Source organism: Abramis brama (genome assembly GCF_963993115.1).
Source record: "Abramis brama genome assembly, contig: SCAFFOLD_57, whole genome shotgun sequence".
Taxonomy (NCBI): domain Eukaryota; kingdom Metazoa; phylum Chordata; class Actinopteri; order Cypriniformes; family Leuciscidae; genus Abramis; species Abramis brama.
The window spans coordinates 241,254-261,011 of NW_028156057.1; the positions used below are offsets into that span (position 1 = coordinate 241,254).

General features: G+C 37.5%; 1 pseudogene across 1 annotated transcript; it reads right to left on the reverse strand.

Annotated features, from left to right (window-relative positions):
* Positions 1 to 565: 565 nt before the first annotated feature.
* Positions 566 to 19,655, reverse strand: LOC311077105 (NACHT, LRR and PYD domains-containing protein 12-like; annotated as a pseudogene). Its single transcript, XR_014609501.1, has 14 exons — positions 19,462 to 19,655; positions 15,285 to 15,377; positions 15,009 to 15,125; positions 14,604 to 14,708; positions 14,138 to 14,254; positions 13,611 to 13,724; positions 13,154 to 13,470; positions 10,069 to 11,625; positions 7,823 to 7,996; positions 7,449 to 7,619; positions 6,210 to 6,374; positions 4,928 to 5,101; positions 4,372 to 4,542; positions 566 to 1,707 (listed from the first exon to the last, which is right to left on the reverse strand). The product of XR_014609501.1 is annotated as an NACHT, LRR and PYD domains-containing protein 12-like (transcript).
* Positions 19,656 to 19,758: the final 103 nt, after the last annotated feature.

Consider the following 19,758-nt stretch of genomic DNA (forward strand, 5'->3'; position numbering starts at 1 on the left):
CACTTACGATAATTTTTTTTAGTAAATTCAATGATTTCAGTAAATTCATTGAATTTACTAAATGTTTTTATCGTAAGTGGTTCCACACAATTGATTTTAGCTACATTTTAACAAATGCATTACGTTGAACTTAGTTCAACGTAATGCATTTGTTTAAATGTAACTAAAATTAATTATGTGGAACCAATTAACATAATTTTTTTTTAGCAAATTCAACTAAGTCAATGAATCATTTTTTTCAGTGAATCTTAAAGAAAAAAAAATTGATGACTAACTCGTAAGACTAGTCTTGCAACCGGCCCCAAAATGGGAAGTAAGAAATTTCCGATAGCACATGAAGGCAGCATAAAACCCATTCATTCATAAAAAAAATAAATAAATTAAAAAAAACAACTTTTAATTTTATTCAAATGTGTTTGTTATTTGTTAGATGTATCAGTTTGTGTAAGTGCATATTTTTGAAAATGTATTTTCATATTCTTTTGTCGATTGAAAGTAGGTAACACCTAGGCCTATATATAAAATGTATTTAAAAGGTAGTAGAAAATTACTGAAGGCATGGTGATGTAAAGAAAGACAGAGTTTTAATGTAACCATACACCAAAGATGTTTGAAAGACATTTGACAGAGTGCCTATGTGGCCCTCTGCTGGTGAAGAACATCTAACAGTGTATCACAGGCATTCTGTAATGCTTGACTTTTTTTCTGGAAGTTTGAATCTCAAATTATGCATTGCCATTTTCATTCAGAACACAAAAGAAACACACACACACAGACACACACACGCTTGAATATGTTGTTTACAGGGACTTTCCATAGACATAATGCTTTTTATACTGTGCAAACTGTATACCCTACCCCTAAAATTACCCATCACAGTAAACCTTCTGCATTTTTACATTTTCAAAAAAACAGTTTAGTAGGTTATTTAAGCCATTTGGTTTACGAGGACATGGGAATAACTCAAATTACAGCTCATTCACCATCAGCTGATCATAGATAACACTGCTATCTAAAAGCTTAACAATATTAAAATGACACATGCCGAATGAGACATCATTTCTGATACACAAAATTAGATCTAATTTGGAAACAACTAAGCAAACATTGTATTTACTTTAAAATTGCTTAATACTTATAATACTTATAATATAAAAGTTTATAATAAGCCAATTCTCTCAGTTTATCACCTTCACATAGTGAAAATATTTAAAACAAATTGCAAATTTGCATGTTTGAAATGAAAATGTTTTTTTTTATTTTATTATTATTATTATTATTACGGAGTATGCCCAGATTATAAAAAATAGGGCTGCAATGGTACACAAAATTCACACTTTGGAATACCTCAGTTTTGTAGTAACCGTTCAATACAATTTTGGTACAGCAAGAATTTAATCTTGAAAAAAATCTACCACTGAGAATACTTGTATATTTGGACTCATTTAAATTTTTCAGTTAAACCAGATTTTTTTCAGACAAATTGTTGGCTTCATTTTGTCCTGGAGATTTGGATATGCATTTGTACTATATTGCACTTATCGTTGCAGCCCTAGCTTATAGCGTGGGTCTTTCTTTAGATCAGAAAGCAACTGCAATCCTAGTTTATTCCCAGTCAGATCCAGTTCTCTCAGGTGTGAGGGCTTTGATCTCAGAGCTGAAGCCAGAGCAGCAAAACCTTCATCTGTGACGCCACAATAACTCAACCTGTGGAGAACAATGACACACTCTTAAATCTCTTACTCCAGAACATGCAGATCAGAAGAGCAGAAACTAACTTTTCAAAGAATGACCACAAATGTGTAGCAGATATCACAATAGCCCCTTTCACACATAGTCTTCACTGGTAAATTACTTTTAAGAAATCATGTGTGGACAGGACCTTTTAAAAAATCAGTAAATCTGTTCTAGCAATTTACCAGTAAAGAAGTTGAAACATACCAGTACATTACCTGTTTGATGCTGTGTGTGAGCAAAGAATGAGGATTACTGGTATGAGCACGTACAATGTCTGAGCCACTGATCAATATAAATGAAATCTTTCACGGTGCAGTTTTGGTCAGTTAACCCTTGAAGGGTTAGGCACTCAGGGAAGGGTTAACTGACCGAAACTGTACTGTGAAAAGATTTCACAAATCAGAATAATGAAGTTAAGGACTCAGGGAAGGTTTAACTACATTTACATTTAATCATTTAGCAGATGCTTTTATCCAAAGCGACTTACAAATGAGGAGAGCAATATAAGCAGTTAAACTAACAATAGGACAACAATTTACAAGTGCTGTGACCCTTCCCAGTTTAGTCTAACTACAGTAAGTCTAAGTAAGTAGTAAGTAAGTTAGTCTAAGTAAGTATCAATGAACCAAGTGTTGCCGAAAAAGATGCGGTCTCAGCCGTTTGAAAATGGCTATGGACTTAGGTCGGGTTGAGTAAGGCAGGTCATTCCATCGGCAGGGAACAGTCAAGGTGAAGGTCCGTGAAAGTGATTTTGTGCCTCTTTGAGATGGCCCCCTCGAGACGACGTTCACTTACAGAATGCAAGCTTCTGGATGACACGTAAGTCTGGAGTAATGAGTTTACTCCAGACTCCAGGCAAGCATCAGTGCCTTGAATTTGATGCTAGCAGCAATTGGCAACCAGTGCAATTTTGTGAGGAGAGGAGTGACGTGTGCTCTCTTCGGCTCGTTCAAGACCACTCTTGATTTTTTTTTGGTTCTGGATCAGTTGCAGAGGTTTGACTGTGCAAGCTGGAAGGCCTGCAAAGAGAGCATTACAATAGTCCAGCTTGGATAGAACAAGCGCTTGGACAAGGAGTTGTGTAGCATGCTCCGATAGGAAGGCCCTGATCCTCCTAATGTTGTATAAGGCAAATCTGTAAGACAGGGCAGTTCTAGCAATGTGGTCTGTGAAGTTCAATTGATCATCAATCACAACTCCAAGGTTTCTGGTGACCTTGATGGAGTTATGGATGTTGAACTTAGTTGAATGGAGAAGTTGTGGTGTAGTGTTTGGTTGGCCGAGACCACAAGCAGCTCTGTCTTCGCCAGGTTTAGTTGAAGGTGGTGGTCCTTCATCCAGCAAGAAATGTCCTTCAGGCAGGCTGAGATGCGAGCAGCAACCGTCGTATCCTCAGGTTGGAATGAGAGGTAGAGTTGTGTGTCATCAGCTTAGCGGTGATAGGAAAACCTATGTTTCTGAATGACAGATCCTACTGATGAAATGTAGATGGAGAAGAGAAGTGGTCCAAGCACTGAGCCCTGAGGCACCCCAGTAGCTAGATGTTGTGACTTAGACACCTCACCCCTCCACAACACTGAACAACCTACCTGAGAGGTAAGACTTGAATGGTTGGAGTGCAGTTCCCGAGATGCCCTTCGTCTTTAGGATTGACAGGAGAATCTGGTGGTTAACTTTGTCAAACGCAGCAGACAGATCCAGCAACATGAGAACTGTGGATTTGGTTAAGTTTTTATTTCTTTTCTTTTCTTTCTGGATCCTTCAGTTTTCTAATGCAGAAAAGCTAATAATAATGACAGGATTATGCACTACAGTTCTGCAGTTTGCAAAACAAGGTTCAGTTGGTTCAAAATGAACCATACCAAAGACTTTATATATACAAAGATGGTACACTCACATTACTTATAAATAGGCCCAATATACTCGCAGTTAAGTAATTTAAATTTGAGTGTGGCAAGCAGGTTTTGAAGATTTAAGGATTCCCCTATAAGAGTAAATATGACTTGGTCTTCGATGCCATAATTAGGCGCCCAGAGGCATTGCAAAAATGTCCATAGAGTGAACAGACTTTCTTTGAAAGGGACTTTGACGATACATATAACTACGATAAGATTACAATCCTCTTCCTTGTCTTTATGTTGGCATACCCATCAAAAGGTTCTCTAGCTCCTGCTAGTTCTAGCTGCTTTGAAACAATATGTCATGTGAAAATCACTATATGAATAAAACTGTAGGTGCATCCGAAATAACATACTGTCTGAGTAGGTACTACATTTGAATTTGAACTTTCTTTGTGATCGTTTAAAAAAGTATGGTTCTATATAGTATAAATATGGGTGACATGAATGAAATTTGGATGCACTACATCCGCCATGTTGTTACTGTCATTTAACCTACCAGCGTCAATTACGTTGCTTTACAGCCATTCATAAATCCTCTCCCATGGCCTCATGGGATAGTAAAGTTTCCATCAAATTTTGGCAGAAGTAGTAGGTCATCTGGGTACTTTTCATCTACTGTTTTTTTTTTTTTTTTTTTGCATACTATATAGGGAAGTATTCTAATTCAGATGCAGCGTTTGAGTGTATCCTCAAATACAAAACAAGGTTACACAGGTCATCAGAGAGATATTACCTCAGTTTCTCCAGTTTACAGTGAGGATCTTCAAGAGTAACACAGAGCAGCTTCCCTGCAACTTTTAGTTCATTCCAAGACAGACTCAGTTCTCTCAGGTGTGAGGGGTTTGATCTCAGAGCTGAAGCCAGGGCAGCACAACCTTCATCTGTGATCGCACAATGCTCCAACCTGCAGAGAACAATGACACAATTTGGATCAGTTTAGTCATAATATTTATGTCCCTGGTTTTATTTTTCATTTACATGTGTAAAAATATAAACACTACTGGTCAAAAGTTTGGAATATTTTTTTTTTATCTCTCAAGTTTTTAAAAGGCTGCATTTATTTGATCAAAGTGAAAACATGGTAAAAACAGTCATATTGTGAAATATTATTACTCTTTAAATTAATTATTCTCTAATTGAATACATGTTCAAATGTAATTTATATATGTGATGCAAAGCTGAATTATATATATTTTTGGCCCATTCAAAAAAAAAAAAAAAAAAAGTAATCTAGCAACAGCCCTAAGCCAAGATTCTGATTTAATATTAACATTATTTGATTGTCTTACTTCAATTTTTGCAGCTTACAGTGAGGATCCTTCAGTCCAGCAGAGAGCAGTGTCACACCAGAATCTCCTAGATGATTCCATGTCAGATCCAGTTCTCTCAGGTGTTCAGGGTTTGATCTCAGGGCTGAAGCCAGAGCAGCACAACCTTCATCTGTGACACCACAATATCTCAGTCTGTAGAGAACAATGACACAATTCAATGCTCTTTGGACTTCAAATGTTTGGAAAATCCTTTCCCATTTTTTTATTATTATTATTGACAGCAGAAGAGGAAACAGGCAATAATAGGGAGAAGACACTGTGTTAAATCTTAAATGATACCATGTTAGTGATGATTTATACAAAGTATTATTGCACATAATATGTCTCTATTTCCTAAAAACTATATATTGCTTTGTGCACTATATATGGATGTTACTGTATAGTCAATTTAATGGGGCTTAGCTCATGAATATAAATCAGTTTGTGATTGCTTAAACCAGCGACCTGTGCAAAGGTGCTTGAATGGGACAGATAGCAGCAGCAACTATATTTGCAGAAATTTTTAGTAAATATTAACGCATAATGTTGCTGCTTTGAAACAATCTGTATTGTATAAATCACTATAAAAATAAAGGTGGCTTAAAGGTGACTTGGCAACTAATTGCTCTCAACAAAACTTATTATATAATATATCCAGGGAGAGGGTAGATAAGTTTTTCATTGAATGGGCAGTCTTCAAAGAAACTCATTCAGGATAGCTTAAGAAACTTTGTATTTTGACAAAGCCAATTACTTGAATTAAAGATAAACATTAACTAATCTGGCAACATAAAAAATACCAATATTATATAGATGCATGTGAGCTCAGCTAAAGCGATAAAATGTCAAAAAATGCAGTCATTTCATCAAATTACCAGCGAATGCGCTTGGGAAACACTGAAATGAATGGGTTTTAGCGGTGGAAATATTCAGTGCTCGCCTGATCGAAACTATTAGCTCCACAATGCTTTAATTCCGCATTGACTCCACATTCACTTCCCCTAATTAATATTAATGATTCAAGTCAGGAGGGGTATGTTAACCTTCCTAACCCTGGTGATAGAATTACTTAAAATAATAGGAAAATTACAGCCCATTAGAAATGTGCTGTTGATCTTGAGGTGAAAATGGATGTGAGTTAAAATGCCCCCAATCCTGTATGACTAAAACCCCTCACACCTGAGAGAAACCTCTGCTTCAGTCACTATTGAATAATATCTAAACACCAGATCCTGGATGACTTTGAGAGAAATGATCTTACTCCAGTGTTTTCACTTTACAGTCAGGATTTTCGAGTACAGCAGACAGAAGCTTGATGCCTGATGCCCCCAGATTACACTCACACAGATTCAGGTGTGAGGGCTTTGATCTCAGAGCTGAAGCCAGAGCAACACAACCTTCAGCTGTGACATCCATATCATTCAACCTGTGAAGAGAACAATGACAAATATTTTCTCTGGAAAGTTAGTATTCAAAACAATATATGCGGAATAAATCCCACACTTCTCGCTCCTTGGGTGACGCTTGAATTCACGACACATTGAAAGTAGTGGTGTTTACTACACAATGAGATTTAGGGGCCCCCCTGCTGGCCACAAGCGATTGAATTCATCTCATTTTGCTTTCTGAGGATATCAGGACTTTGACTCATCAAAATGTTTTGTTGGTTAAATCTAAAGACCAAACGAAAATATCCAGCATTAAAGGGGTCATGACATGAGAATCAAATTTGCCTTGATCTTTTGACATATAAAATGTTTTTGTATCATTAAAACATCCTGCAAGTTTCATAGCTTAAAACGTCCTCCTCATTATAAACAAATCATTTATTTTATCAAGCTCCAAAAATGTTTCGTTTGGATATTGTGGGATCTGTGACGTCACACAGGCAAATACATTTGAATATGATATCATACATCATCGCACCATAGGCCACACCCACTGGCATTATATGTTTGTTCAGAGCATTTAACTGCAGATTGTTTTGTTAATGAGGCAGAGTGTATTGGAGAGCTTTCATAATACTCTGTATGTAAAGGATGGTTTTATATGTTTTTTTTTTTCCAAAACAATCACATGCAATAACGAGTGGCTGTTGATACCGTTTCCCATGCAATGATGTTAGCCAATCATAACAATGGACGTTAACTGAGCCGTTTTTCCGCATATATATTTGTTTTTTTGTAGAAAAAAACTTTATTAACATTATAAGTGAACATCAAGGAACATATTAAAATCATAAAAAATCCCTCAAAATTTGGAATAGAAACAATGGACTTCTATGGAGCTATTTACACCAGGAACAAACGTAGATGGATCTGAAGCTGCTGTTGTCTTTTTGTAAAAATGTATCTTTAAAAAATGTTTAGGTTAAAAGGATAAATACACTGATAAGGCACTATATATTTTTTTTAAACATGGATAGATTATTGGATAGATACAATTGTCACTAAATTACAGACACAAGAAAAAAACAGGTTTAAAAGATGCATGGTCTCACCTCAGTGTCTCAAGTTTATAGTATGGATTCCTCTGAAGATCAGTGAGCAGCTCCATGCCTTTCCCCAGTTTATTCCACTCCAGATTGAGTTCTCTCAAGTGTGAGGGGTTTGATCTCAAAGCTGAAGCCAGAGTAGTACAACCTTCAGCTGTGACACCACAACACATCAACCTGCAAACAAAGATGACGTATAAACATCCATAAGAAAAGTTAATTTAAAAGAAAGCCTTAAAATGTACAGTAAATTGCCTCGAGAGCTGAATAAAGATTTCTGCGTGGAATGAGACTTTCAAAAGGACATGTCAGGCTGCACTGGAATTAAAGGTAAAATATGGTAAAAATTACTGTTTCGAAAGTAAGTGTGAGACTCTTACTCTAGTTTCTCCAGTTTACAGCGTGGATTCTTTAGTCCAGCACAAAACAGCTCTACTCCATAATCTCCCAGATTATTCCCAGACAGATCCAGATCTCTCAGACATGAAGATTTTGAACTGAGCACTGAAGCCAGATGAGTGAAGCTTATCTCTGTTAAATTGCGGTCATCAAGCCTGATAAAATAATAAACAATAAACTAGATTTGTTCTGTAAATGCTCTTTGTATAACAACTAATCAGTAAACCTCACAAACCAGTGTGACCTCTAAATATATGGGTGTTTCTTTGACTAATGGCACTTTTGGTGGACTTTAAGACTATGGAAATAGAGTCATCACAGTGTCATTTCATTTCCACCACATCTCAAATTATGTATTGTGTATAATAGCATTCTGTAATAGAAATTATGTGAATAAAATTGAAATAATTTGGCTGACCCCTTATTTCACAGTAAGCATTTTATTTACCCTAAAAACACTCCATTAAACAATGAAATAATAATTTTCATATTTCCATATTTTAATGAAATTAAAGCTTGATTAGAAATGGAAAGGACAAAACTAATTTGCACAGAAATTATATTTACCACAATAGCCATTTTTTTCACCATCGGGCCAAACCGTTCTCTGTTACCAAGGACACAACAGTTTCCATAAAGAGCTGTGATGTGTGAAGATATTTCCAATAAAGCTTGGTTCGTCACAGAACGATAACAATTCGAACCATGCCGGTAGAACACGTGTAGTGCACTTTTCTTGAGGAAGCTCAAACGCGCTGTGTAAAACGAAAAATGAACCTCACTGGTTCTTGCTGAAGCTCAAACGTGATGCGCAACACGAGAATGACCCTCATTGGTTCTTTCTGAAGCTCAAATGTGATGCGTAACACGAGAATGACCCTCATTGGTTCTTTCTGAAGCTCAAATGTGATGCGTAACACGAGAATGACCCTAATTGGTTCTTTCTGAAGCTCAAACGTGCACTACACGTGTTCTACCAGCATGGTTCGAATTGTTATCGTTCTGTGACGAACCAAGCTTTATTGGAAATATCTTCACACATCACAGCTCTTTATGGAAACTGTTGTGTCCTTGGTAACAAGAAACTAAATAAATAAACTAAATAACTTCTGTTCATTGTGGTGGAAATGATGGAAACATGGTGGCATAGTAATAATTTTTGGGAAAAAATTATCAATTATTTTCACACAATAAATATTTAAATGGTTTAACTCTGTTCAGACTAAATTATATTTTAAAAAAGACCTATACGACAATTCACCATGACGTCACAACAGTAATAGACGTTCTTCCGGGTGGCAAAAGCTGAAGCGTTCCTATGGCAATGCTAGTAAATTGCTTGGAAGGGAGACCCACCGTCAACAGTAAAAAAAAAATAAATAAATAAATAAATAAATATAATGCGTTTTTTTTATCATAATAACAACTGTGTTTAATGATATAAGTAAAAACTATAATAAATATGTAATATAGTAGGCCTACACATAATTAGCAAAATACTCTATTTTTTTTCCAGCCAAAATAACGTGCTATATAGCCTATCATAGTCATTAAATGGCTTTCCTGAGGTAAATGTTATGTGACAATTGTTCTCCAGCTGTTATATTGACCTTTGCGTGGTTAAGAAACACTGATTGGTCTATAATATGTATGAGGAATATACATTTCGGTAAGTTGGATTTGTGAGAAAATGGATGCATGTGAAAAGTGACGGTAAATGCGTGAGAGTGGGCAGCCCTCTTTTACTTCAGGCAGTGACTGGCAATGAGTCTGATCTTCAAAAGAGACAAGTTTACTAATATTAGTCTTGAATTTCCCCGGCGGAAGATAAATGCTCTGCTGTGATTTTGTAGATGGACCGTTTTGAGAATACACAAAGCAGAGTTGAAGGGCAAGCAGGGTTGGCAGCAGAAATGTAAACGTTGGATGAATCATATAATTTAGGGGATCGTTAAGATTTCCTACTTTTGACGACACGACGTCCACTCAGAGCCGTTGAAAGATCCAGCCGGTGACTTTTATTTAAATTCGCCGGCTGGATCTCTTCAGTTAGTCTGTAGAAGCCGCTCGCGTTCTGCCAACCGGAAGTATCTTGGTGCCTATTGTTTACAAACATTCTGAAAAGGCCTATACCAGAACATGTTAAATCTTAATGTAATCTCAGTGTTTCATGGTGTTGTTAAACATTGGTCATTGAACTGCAATGATTCTTCCCAGGGTTACTTACTGAGCTGATCTTGATGCTTCGACCACACGTAGCAGCATCTGAAGAGCTTTATCTGGAGTAATGTTTGGTCCTGTATATCTACTTAGACAAAACACATCCATCTCCTGCTCTGAGGTCAGCAACACAAAAACCAGAGCTGACCACTGAGTAAGGGAGAGATCAATTTCTTTTATTTTACCGGATTTAAGATAGTGGTGGATTTCCTCCATGAGTGAATAGTCACCCAGTTCGTTTAAACAGTGGAAAAGATTGATGGATTTCTCTGGAGAGGGACACATCCTGATCCTCTCACTGATATATTGAACAGTTTCCTGATTGTTGTGGAAACCTTCTGTCTGTATCTTTAGACCCTGTAAGAGAGTCTGATGAGACTCCATTGACAGACCCAAGAGAAAACGAAGGAAAAAGGTCCAGATGTCCTTTTTTACTCTGCAGAGCCTCATACACAGCTCTCTGATGCAGCGCAGATAATGAATGGGTACAGAACTGGTAAAATTCATCATTGATAGCTCTTCGATACCGGTCAGAAAAAATTATGTCTTTGGTTAAATGCATCTATTCTGTATTTTGTGAAGGACAAGTGAACATATAGAGCTGCTAGATGTTCCTGAACACTCAGATGAACAAAGCAGAAGACTTTCCCCTGAATCAAGCCAAACTCCTCTCTGAAGATCTGAGTGCACAATCCTGAGTAAACTGATGCTTGTGTCACATCAATGCCACACTCTCTCAGGTCTTCCTCATAGAAGATCACATTGCCTTTCACAAGCTGCTGAAAAGACAGTTTCCCCAGTTTGAGGATCATGTCTTCATCTGTCACGTTCTTCTCATAGTCCTTCTCATGTTTGATGCTAATCTGTGCTATCAGGAAGTGTGTGTACATCTGAGTGAGAGTCTTGGGAATCTCTCTAGTCTCTGCTTCGCTCAACATCTTCTCCAGAACAGCGGCTGAGATCCAGCAGAACACTGGGATGTGGCACATGATGTAGAAGCTCCTTGAGGACTTCAGGTGTGTGATGATTGTATTGGCCAGACTCTGATCACTGATTCTCTTCCTGAAGTATTCCTCCTTCTGTGGATCATTGAAGCCTCGTACCTCTGTCACTCGATGGACACACTCAGAGGGGACGAGATCGGCTGCTGCTGGTCTGGAGGTGATCCAGATGAGAGCAGAGGGAAGCAGATTCCCCACAATGAGGTTCGTCAGCAGCACGTCCACTGAGGCTGATTCACTTACATCACACAACCTCACATCGCTCTGAAAATCCAGAGACAGACGACACTCGTCCAGACCATCAAAGATGAACATCACTTTATATTTGTCCCTGGATATTTCCATTTCTTTTGTTTCAGGGAAAAAGACATGAAGAAGATCTGAAAGACTGAGTGTTTTGTCCTTCATCAGATTGATCTCTCTGAAAGGAAGTGGAAATATGAGCTGGACGTCCTGATTCTCTTTCTCTTCAGCCCAGTCCAGGATGAACTTCTGCACAGAGACTGTTTTTCCAATGCCAGCGACTCCCTTTGTCAGCACAGATGGGTTTGTAACGAATACGACTTTGGGTTAATTTGAATTAGCTCAAGAATATAGGGAATTTTGGAAATATTAATAATTATGACTCATGGTCATAATTCATAAGTCGCATGTACATTTATTTTATCAATTATAGAGATTACCTTGTTCAGTAACTGGTCTGATCGTTATTCGTCCCGCGAATAAATGTGAGATTATCACAGTTAAGAAGGGGTATCCCTTTACAAACTCCAAGAAAGTTTTATCTTCTGGCCACGGACATCAAACTTTCTGAGTTTATTAATTAAAACTACTCAATGTAGTCTATATATATCGAGCTTGTAGCTAGATCTTTTGTTTCATTGACTTTATAAAAGTGGGCTTTCAAACACAGAGACAGTTAAAAGGATATATGGATTTTAATAAATGTAAAACTAGAGATTATATGAGCTACAAATACAAACGTACGTAAAAATACAGACAATAAAACAAACACACATTTAACCAAACAAGAAAATACGTGATCAGAATAAAATGAAATGAAAGAAAGAAAGAAAGAAAGAAAGAAAGAAAGAAAGAAAGAAAGAAATAGAGAGAAGGGAAAAGCTAGTAATTATTACATACAGAAACCTAAGTTCACGAGACTCCTGGAAAGCAGCTTTCAGAGAGGGTTTTAAAGTTACTTGCACGTTCGTTCTCTGTTCGGGCGAGGCTGAGGCAGGAAGCGAGGGTGGTGTCCTGTTTTCCGCTGCGTCTTCCAGTGCCGCAGAAGTTTTAAAAGGCTCACTGAAATGTAACGTTACCGAGAAAGTTCGTCTCCCGGGATGGGAGAGGCCGGAAATCTTGGCTTCTAAGAGGGAAATCTATGACTCGAACATGCGTTCGTTCGATAGAGAAGGCCAGGGCCTTCTTCAGATGTTCCTGGGAAAAGCGCTGCGCCGGGGCGGCAGCAGGAGATGAGAGAGGAAGAGCCGGAGAAGAGATCAGAGCAGGGATCAGAGAGTGATCAGAGGGGGTTTCTGCCTTTTAACAGACCTCTGTTTACGCCTTCTCTCGAGGCCCAGCGAATCAGATTGTCTTTTCTGAAGCGGGAAAAATTCTCTTTGTGTGAAGAAAAACACGCCTCCTTTGACCATGTGTTTTATGAGGGAAAGGATCATATTTAGAAATATGATATTTCCTGGAACAAATGCATATTATTGTACTTTGCAGTCAAGATTCGACTCCGTTAGATGGAGAGGAAAAAATAGAATATAGACATTGTAGCAATGCACAGATACATTATTATGCATTAGTATAGGCATTTTAGTTCTGTTCATGTTACAATAGGACATATTATGCTTTCCTATGGTTTACACACACCTCTTAACACAAAAAGGGATATATTTAGTACATTTAAGACTTTATTGGTGAAAAGTCTTTTCCTGTGGTGGGTTTCTGTTTGAAAGTCCACGAGTGTGTGTGTGTGTGTGTGGAATGTCACGAGGCTGTGAGGTTGGGGGGAATACCAGCCAAACTGGCGCTGGCAAATTGGTCCTCGTGGGGCAATTATTAACCAGCAAGGACAAAGACGATGTGTTTTGCCATCACATGACCACTTAATGCGAAAAGCAGATGTCATTGTTGCTACAGGTTTGTCTTGTCCAGGTAAAGGTCTAAAGATGTCACTGCATTTGATCGGTGTGTCCTCTGTTGCTGCTCTCCTGGATTGTGTCTCAATCTGTCTCACCTCATGTTCATTACTGATCTCTCCACTCTCACCCTCTGTGATGTAGAGCTCTGTGTAAATCTCATTCAGGAGTGTTGGGTTTCCCTGCTGTGCCGTTCCCTCGTACAGACACTCAAACTTCTTCCTCAGACTTGATCTAAATGTGTTGAGGACTTCATGGCTGTAAAATTAAAGTGCATATTTTTACAAGAGTAAAAAAACAGCAGACATCTAATCAAGGGAAGACTTTCAATTATTTATCATATCATTGATTACAAACTATATGATGAATCTTTGCAGCATCAAAACCATGTATTTTACCTGATGCCAGGATTAGTGCTTTCATTAAAGTCTTGTTGTTGATTCAAAGACTCGTCATATTTCATTTTCATACAGACGGGTTCTGTTACATCTGGTCTGGGTCGCAGTATTCGCCTTAAACAGCAAGAAGTAGATACATAATCAGATACTTTGACAATGAATTCTGTTACTAATTGAATAGTTCTATTAAACACTTGAGTGTTGACAAAATGCTGATAAACACACACATGTATCCATTCTATATTAATGTTCCCAATTGCTATGTAGTTTGGTGGCCAAAAACGCTGATACAGTGAGGCTAATGAACTAGATAACTTGATGGAAATAAGATCACATAAATTATTATTATTATTAGATACAAACATGTATTGAATATTGGTAAGGGGGTCATATTACTGGTGCTGTCATTTTATGAAACCATAAAGAGACCAGGGCTGCATTTCCAAAAAGCATTGTAAATCTAAGAAGATTGTAGAACCATTGCCTACGATCAATGACTTTGAGAAACACAATTAGCAATTGTGTACCTGAGACTCTGCCTTCTATCTCCACCCTTCATTTCTGGTGGATGATCCATAGACCAGTCACTCGTCATGGACAAACAGCTGGCCTCTGGTGAATCTGATCTCTTCTGCTGGACTGAACTGTAACAGAACAAAGGTTACATTAAAATCTTTGAATTACTATATTCATCCTTTATTATGAGAAGGTCCACATGGAATCTGCATCCATAAATATCAGCAGAACTGGACATTATTGGAAGTTTTACTTATTACCCAACTGCTGCATGTTTGTTTACATGTTCAGTTGCTAATTAGAGTGCAGTACTCTCAGTTCTGTTTAACACCACATTTAAACCCATTTCCAAAATGCTAACTATTTATTGAATGTTGGAGGGCTTTTTCATATTAATGTTGCTGCCATTTTATAATACCATTAAAAGACCAGGAGAGACCATGAGAGGTCATGGTAATCCCATAAGCAATTGTGTACCTTCTGTCTCCAGTCTTCATTTCTGGTGGATGATCCATAGACCAGTTACTGTTCATGGACACACAGCTGGCCTCTGGTGAATCTGATCTCTCCTGCTGGACTAAACTGTAACAGAGCTGAGGTTATATTTAAATCTTTGAATTACTGTATTCATCCTTTATGATGAGAACCCATGAGCAGGTCCACGTGGAATCTGCTCCTGCAGAACGTCACAGAATTGGAAAGTTATGAAGTTACAAATATTATTCACCCACTGTATGTTTGTTAATTATTGTGGATAATTTGATAATACTTTCAGTTACTAATTACAGTGCAGTACTCTCAGTTCTGTTTAACCAATCACAATTAAACCGATTTCCAAAATTTCACGTTGCCCCAAAACCAGTGCAGAAAAAAAGGTTCCACCTTAAATTCGGCCGTGTCTCTCCATCCTTAAGGTCAGGTGGATGATCCATTGACCAGTCACTCTTCATGGACACACAGCTGGGCTCTGGAAAATCTGATCTCTCAAGCTGGACTGAACTGTAATACAGCAAACAAGAAGGCTTGGTGACATCAGCAAAGCAACTTTTTATTTTGATGATGTCCACTGCTGAGTCTTTCACAATAGAAACAGTAAAAGTGTATTAATAATGTAAAAATGGTTAATTCTGATTTCTTGTTGTCTTTAAATGAGAGTACCTGCATCCTGGAGAAAAGTCTCCATCTTTAATTTTTTGTCCATGACTCATTCTGTCCTCCACTGGTGCATACGTCTGATCTCCTCCACTGACTCTGAATGGAAATGACAGAAACACTGATTCAGACACAATAAACTCTACCACAGTAATTAAACTAGAAATTTAACTACATTAAAGTAGCCTACATCGTGTGTTTTTTCATAAACACGAAAGACAGAAGGCGTGGGTAAAATAGACAATTAAGTAAAAATACGTTCATTTATTACTGGTAGTCAATAGATTTGAAATACCTAAATGTAGTAGGCTACTTGGACCGAGCAAAGATGCTCACGAGTAGTTTATACAATTTCCTGTGTGTGTGTAGGCCTAATATATATATGCCTAATATTTATTTTCCTATTAGAGGCAGAGGACTAGTTAGATGCTCTCCTACCACTACGATTTACTTGGTATGATCCTTTTTGCTATAGCCTACCTTGAGAAACAGTCACACCCACCCTCGTTTACTACAAAACAACTGTTCGTCTACAATAAATTGCAAACTGTCATTGAAACAGAATAAACAATTGCTGTCTATTACTTTATTCTTAAATATGACTGTATCGCTGTATTTTTGTAGCGTTACATACATGGATTTATTTGGGTGGTTTAACTGGGTTTAGCCTACATGGGTTTATACTCTTATTTCTTTTTTACTTTGTAAGGAACAGCAGTATCGGTTTGATTACATTTCATTCGCTTTGAGTTAGGTAAGGATATGATAGGTGGCATCAGCAATAGGCTATATCGAAGAAACAAGAAAATAAAGGTGATTGAGTAATAACTAGATGTACCGCAGGGCGGTACAAAATATGACCGCCGCTCAGGCCTGCACTGGCTTTCCACAAAAATAAATGACGTGGAGCAATTTGGCTGTATTGCGTGTTTATGTATATAAGTTGTATATTTTAAAAGACTGTCTGGAGTATTCCTGTGGATCATGGATAATTTAGAGTTTTGTAATTATTTGCCATTACTATTTAAGTTTTATATCAAAAGTCATTAGTTTAGACACTTAACATCCATAATGTGAAAACGTCACATCCATAACAGTGGTTTTCCCTACATAATGTATTACAAAAATGAGTTTCAAAAACACACTTATTGTGTTCAAGCAAGTCTTTTTCATGCTACATCGGCAGTTTGTTTAATAATTCACAGAGTTGATTGAATTTTAACAACAAGTGTGTGTTTGTGTGTGTGTGTCTGTGCATGTGGATTTGTATGTGTGTGTATGGGTGTGTGTCTGTGCGTGTGGATGTCAGTGTGTGTGCATGCTTGCGTTTGTTTGTATTCCTGCATGTGTGTGTGTGACAGTATCATCCTAAACCAGCAACCCTTCGCTCAACACCACCATCTACAGGCCGATGAGTGTACAGTCACTAAATGTGCACATAAATGAATTTATTTTATACCCCCCCATGGATGAAATTCTACGAATCTTAGCATACCCCCAGAGGATGTCAAGTTAATCATACACATGAAATATGGTGCAGTTCTGAACATCTCCACTGAAGATAGGGGCGATTAAAGCAGAATAATATTGCATTTTCATTTTTTATGGGAGGGGCGCAAATCACAAATGAGTGATTATGGGCTAGGTTGATGTGGGCCCTTAAGACCAACATGTATGTTTGTAGTGTAGTGTGTAGTGACTGTACACTCATACACACACATACAAATCCACATGCACAGACACACACACACAAACACACACGCGCACACACATGTACGCGCACACACATGTACGCACGCACACATACACGCACAGACACACACACACACAGACACATACACACACACAGACAGACATGCACATACTACTACTTTTTTTAGGTATCAGCCATATACCCGATTTACCAATACCCAATGTGTTATGCTTGGGCAGTATACTAATGACGTGGGTGGGACATGTTTCATGCCATGTTAGATCACATCCTGAGAGTCTACGCTTTCAGAAAATATATAGTTTATATAGTTGAATCAGTTTTCTCTTCATGGTACAGACCAAAATGTATTATGTGTACTTTTTGTGGAAAGCCAGTGCAGGCCTGAGCGGCGGTCATATTTTGTACCGCCATGCGGTACATCTAGTTTGTTTTATCAGTCAAGTGTTTGAGTAGATTTGTATGAAACAATCTGTATTAAAGCCTCGTGTAAATACACACCTTTGGGAATAGGCTATTAGGATATTAGACATGTCTCCATAAACAGAGCGAATGAGGCTTGGCATATAAATATTAATGATGTGACCTATACTGTATCTCAGGCGTATCTGATTAGCTAAAAGTGGTTTTGCTTTGTCCCAGTGGAACATATTCTGACATGTGTAAATGTAATACTGACTATCTGCTCCAACTATCACAATTTTTAAAACTAAAGACCAAGCTTTTTTCAGATGCTTTCTGAAGTTAATGCGTAATATTGCGTTTTTTTTTTTTTTTTTTTTACAGACTCTTTGTTGATGTTTTATATGTATTTTATATGTTGCCAAAATTGTATGTAGTTCCATTTTTAATTTAAAAAAAAAAAATGCTTCTCACGTCACTGCCCCCTTATCAGATCATAAATTAGTTGTGACATCAATGATAACCCGAGAATGAGGGGCTATTGGAAACTTAATAAAACCTTGTTACAAGACAAAAAATGTAATAATAGTATCATCAATCTTACCAAATAATTATTTACCGTATTAACCAGAGATTATTAAAAAAAAAAAAAAAATTGGGAGTTCTTTAAATATAAAGCCAGATATATTGCAGTTAAAAGAAGTAAGGAACTTAAAGATATTAAACATAAAACTGATTCAGAGTTGGTTAATAGACTTAATGTATTACTAAAGATAAGATTACAGAAGAAGAAGATAATGGAAATAAAAAAATTACATCTGGATTTCGACAGAGCTTACAGTACTTATGTTGGCCAAAGGTGCATATATAAGGTCTTGGGCAAAATGGTTTGAGGAGGGGAAAAATAATTGTAGCTATTTTTTTTGTCCTGGAAAAAAGAAACGGTCAGAGGAAAGCTCTTTCAGCATTTAACATCGATGGAGTTACCTCTAAAGACCCAAAAGAAATATCAGAATTTGTTAACAAATTTTATAGCAATCTTTATACCTCTAAATGACATCTGTGAAAAATGTTTTGCTATAATTAAACACCTTATTACAATTATTGATCGTGAATTTAGTCAAATTTGTGATGCTGATTTGTCAATAGATGAAATGAATCAAGCTCTGCACTTAATGAAAAAAAGTAAATCCACAAGCTTTCAGTAGAATTTTATCTCCACTTCTGGGAGTTTATTAAATTGCCTTTATTTTATATGTATAAGGAATGCATCAGTCAGGGAGAAATTACCTCTATGAAACAGGGAGTTAGGCTATATCCCTTATACCCAAGTCAAGCAAGGACCCTTTATTAATTGACAATTGGCGACCTATTACTATGTTCATAGCTAGCCTTTTCACTGATTGTTTACAGTTTAAAGGAAGTTACACCCATAATTCGCACAAAGCGTCATGGGGCATTGGAATAAGGTGGATACGTAAGTAACTTTGGTAAGGGTCACAGGTGAGTCCTAACTTCTGGAAGATGTTAACATTAGATTATAAAATGTCAGCCTCTGGTCATGCTAAAAGATTAAGTACTGGTCTAAATCACATTATTTCAGAATCTCAGTCAGGATTCATGAAAGGCTGTAACATACAGTGCTATGCATAAGTTTAGACACCCATACTAAATTTGACTAAAAAGAGGAATAAAAAATCATCTTTTGGAAATTGAACTGCCTTAATTAAAAAAATTAGGAAAAATCCAACCTTTAAGGACACCAATTTTCTTTGTGAATGAATAATGTATCGTAAATAAATAAATGTTCTTCCTTAAAATACATGGTGCATAAGTGTGTACACCCCTATGTTAAATTCCCATAGAGGCAGGCAGATTTTTATTTTTAAAGGCCAGTTACTTCATGGATCCAGGATACTATGCATCCTGATAAAGTTCTACCAGAAAGACTCGGGAGAATTAATACTGTAACAATAACATTTATTTAGGAGCTCAGCAAGCAATCAGGTTCTTTGGCGTAGGCCCCGTTCGTAACTCGCATTCAGAGGGTACTGAATCTGCGAGTCCCACCTGAAGACGAAGGCGGGGGCGCCGCTCACCCCCCGGCGGAGTAAGGAAAGGGGCCATCTGGTGGTGGTGGGGTGGATGGAGGAAAAGACATTTGAAGTCTTCAGTTTGGAAGGGATAGCCTGACTGATGGTGTTGTGGTTGATAGAGGGAGGACCCAGCTTGGTTGAGTAGAGGAGTTGGAGGAAATATCCCATCTTGGTGGAGGCGGGGAGGATGGAGGTACTGGAGCGACAGCATCTGCGAACTCAGACGTGTGTAAGCACTGCCCTTTTAAGCTACAGTAAATGATATGATTGG